The sequence below is a fragment of the Olea europaea genome, chromosome 6 (assembly GCF_002742605.1).
Source record: "Olea europaea var. sylvestris chromosome 6, O_europaea_v1, whole genome shotgun sequence".
Lineage (NCBI taxonomy): Eukaryota > Viridiplantae > Streptophyta > Magnoliopsida > Lamiales > Oleaceae > Olea > Olea europaea.
Genome location: NC_036242.1, coordinates 8,676,628 through 8,680,856, shown reverse-complemented (window position 1 = coordinate 8,680,856; position 4,229 = coordinate 8,676,628).

The window sequence follows — 4,229 nt, the reverse complement described above, 5'->3', positions numbered from 1 at the left end:
TAAGAATCAATCTTTATACAATAATATATTCTAATGCTTTTCCATTATGTATAACATTATTTCTTATTTACGCTTTCATGCAGCGGATACATGTCTCCAAAATATGTATTGGAAGGCCTATTCTTGTTAAAATCAGATGTATTTAGTTTTGGTATTTTAGTGCTAGAAATTGTGGTTGGAAAGAAAAACTGGGGATTTTCACATAGTGATCACCATCACAACCTTCTTGGACATGTAAGCATTTTTGTCTTACATGTATTGATGTGTGTTTTATATCTATAATTAATAGTTTTATAAATTAAGGTCCTCTTAGCCAAATCCAATTTATACAGGCATGACTACTCTACAAAGAACGAAGGTCACACGAATTAGTCGATACTTGTTCAACTAATTCACAATACTTGAACAAAGTGCTATGATCAATTCATGTAGGTCTGCTTTTTGTGCAAAAATGTCGAGGAGATGCACCAAAAATGTCTACAGTAGTTTTTATGTTGGGGAATGAATGTTTGTTGCCTGAAGCTAAACAACTTGGTTTTTTTCACAGAAAGAGATGTATTTCATGCCAAAAATTCTACTAGAGCAAATGCAGCCAACTCATCATACGAAATGACCATTACTTTGCCAGAAGTTAGATAGGAATAATGTTGTATACTAATATTACATTATATATCCAGTCCTCATTTCTTGCATTTCACATGTTTTTCTTCTTAGTAAATTTTTCCTGCCTTTGCAAAGGTTCTGTGTATCATAGTAGTATGCGTTGATTCCATTGTGTTGGGATCAGTTTTGTAGTGTCAATGTTTACAAATCGACCATAAGACAACACATATTACAGTTCTTATATGACTCAACTGATATATTCAAATTTGGCTAAAACAATACATTTGTTTTTGCTATGTATATACGGTTTTTACGTTTGTGACTCTACTCAAGGAGAACTAGGACTAGTTAGTACTTTTATACTATAAACGACCCTTAACATCTTGCGCCAAGATGGTTGTTTGCTTGAACAACACCAATCTTGGAGTCCATTTGAATTTTATGGAGAACGAATTCCTCGTTCGAATTTAATGAGTTCGGATAGTATATATAAAACTTAAAAGTTCAGTCTAGATAAATCAGAGTAGCTCAGGGATAGGATTTTTGTACTTAACTGATGTGATGATTTACTTTAACTAAATAATCATTTACACGAACATTTAGAGCATCACTGTATGTTAAAATATTTTATTCATCGGCTTGCTCTGTTCAACTCTGTTGCATCATAAACTAATAGAAACACTTACTTGGTCACCAAAAAAGAACTAACGTCATTTTTTTAAGCTGTTTAACTAGTTTTTGTAAATGCAAATTCAACAACCACTCGAACAAGACAAACATTGGAAATATAAGTGAATAATTTTTTCCTTGAAATGCATATTCAAAAGAATTTTAAATATCAAATGAATTAATGGATATGCATATAAAGTTATGTCTATATAGGCGGGTCGGTGTGGTTGGGGAGGAATGCCCACCGACAGTAGCTAACATGGATTTTATTTTGGTTGTTTACACTACACAATTTTTATGAAAATGACTTATAATTGCGCTTAAGTGCATATTCAATAAACACTTTGGAATGATGTTAGGTTTATCACACTAAGTTTTATTTTTGTAAGAGCAGAGAAAGTAAGAGTATAAAAAAATAAAAATAAAAATTCTAAACTCATATGAAGACCTACTGACGCCGGGTAGGATAGTGATTATCCTATTGGCTTGTTGTAGCAGATGATTCGCAAGAAAGAAACGATAGAAAAACACCCAAAAATCAGAGAAAATACTCTGAAATCAACTCAATATTATTAATAATGCAAAATGACTAAAATTAACCCACAAACCGGGTTAAATAGCTGCAAAATACGAAATTGTAGGAAAATTACCAAAAATGGAAAAATCCCGAAATTACACGAGAATAAAATATTAAGTAAAAGGAGTAAGTTGACAAAAATTTGGCTCAATTCGAGTTTTCTAACATATGAAAAAGGGAAATGAAATATTACCATAATAGCAATTTTGATAAACGTAGCCAAAGTTATGACCAAATTACCAAAAACGTGTCAAATTTCCCTAATTAAGGAAATAATTGCGATTCACTTTCCATCTTTGCCCCGATCCGCCATCTCATGGTATCTCAGCACCATTATCATGCTATCTGACAAATCAACATCACTCGACTCGGATTGTCCTGCATCTGTCACCTCGAGTTGGAAAGAACTTACCCTCGAGTTCACAGTAGCTTCATCGGACTCCACAAAACAAGGACTTAGGTGTTTCACATTGAAGACGTCAGAGGTCTTCAAATGTCTAGGGAGGCGCAACCTGTAAGCATTATCATTGATCTTCTACATCACTTCACAAGGTCCAATCTTCCGCTCCTTTAGCTTATTGTACTCCTCAGCTGGAAAACGATCACGAGTTAATACTGTCCAAACAAAATCACCAACATCAAACAACACCTAGTGCCGATGACTATCTGCCTGAGCCTTGTACTTAGTATTACTATCTTGTATGGACAGCTTCACCTATTCATGGATACCCCGAAGATGTTCAGCCATCTCATCAGCTTTGTTATTGAAGTGACCCAGACGTGGAATTGGAGCCAAATCAAGTACCCCAGATAGGTTCCGACCATAGACAATTTCAAAGGGACTCAATCCGGTGGTTCTATTCCTCGACCAGTTATAAGCAAACTCTACTTGAGGTAATGCCAAATTCCACTGCTTCGGTTTAGTCCATGCCAAGCTTCTCAAAAGATTTCCCAAACTCCGATTCACCACCTCAGTATGACCATCTATTTGGGGATGGTATGCGCTGCTAAAATTCAACTTCGTTCCAAGTTTCTCCCATAAACTCCTCCAGAAATGACTCATAAACTTAGTGTCACGGTCAGAAATAATTGACTGTGGAACACCATGTAAATGCACAATCTCTCTGAAATAAAGATGAGCAATCCGAGAAGCATCCATTATCTTCCGGCAAGCCACAAAATGAGCCATCTTTGAAAATCTGTCAACCACAACAAGAATAGAATCCATCACCCGCTGTGTATGAGGTAAGCCCAAGACAAAATCCATGCGAACATCAAACTAAGGAACTTCAAGTACGGGTAATGGCGTGTACAATCCAGCATTAGTAAGAGCTCCTTTAGACCGCTGACATACATAACACCGCTCTACATAATGTGCCACATCACTGCTCAACTTGGGCCACATTATGTAAAATAAAATTATGTCGGTGATTATTAGTTACTTCCCGAATTATCTTCCCAAATGAAGGTTTTGCAGCACACATATCCGGAAATGCCTCAAATCCGAAAGTCTTGGTGCTCATGGTGGTGAGGAGTAAATGTGCGACGGCTCAATGCATCTGCTACTCGATTCAAACTCCTTGCTTGATGCCTTAGTATGAAAGTAAACTCCTGCAAGTAGCCACCCACTTTGCATGTTGCCTACTCAGCTTGTGCTGACCATTGATGTACTTCAAGGCCTCATGATCAGTAAGAAAGATGAACCCCCTCTGTACCAAGTAATGACGCCAATGCTTCAGAGTTTGAACTATGGCATAGAACTCCAGGTCATAAGTGGAATAATTTTTCTTCGATCCCAATAGCTTCTCACTGAAAAAGGCTATTGGACGCCCATCTTGATTCAGAACACCACCAATACCAATTCCAGACGCATCACAGTTTACCTCGAACACTTTCTCAAAGTCCGAAAGTGTCAAGACTGGGGCTTCCGTCATCTTCTGCTTAACCAACTGAAAGCTAGCCTCTGCCTCCTCGGTCCACTGAAAATCACACCCTTTAAGGCACTCTGTGATAGGAGCAATCAACGTACTAAAGTTTCTGATGAACCGACGATAGAAGGATGCCAATCCATGGAAACTCCTGACATCGTGCAAAGTTTTTGGCTTGGGCCAATTCAAGACTACCTCAATTTTAGATTGATATGCATGAACACCATCAGTAGACATAACAAAACCCAAAAAAGTTACAGAAGTTGTGAAGAAAGAACACTTATTCTGATTGGTGAATAAGCGCTCCGTCCTCATTACATCAAAGACAACACGAAGATGATTAAAATGTGACTCCCATGTCGGACTATAAATAAGTATGTTGTCAAAATAGACTACCAAAAACTTCTCCATGAAACGCCGTAAAACCTAATGCATAAACCTCATAAAAGTGT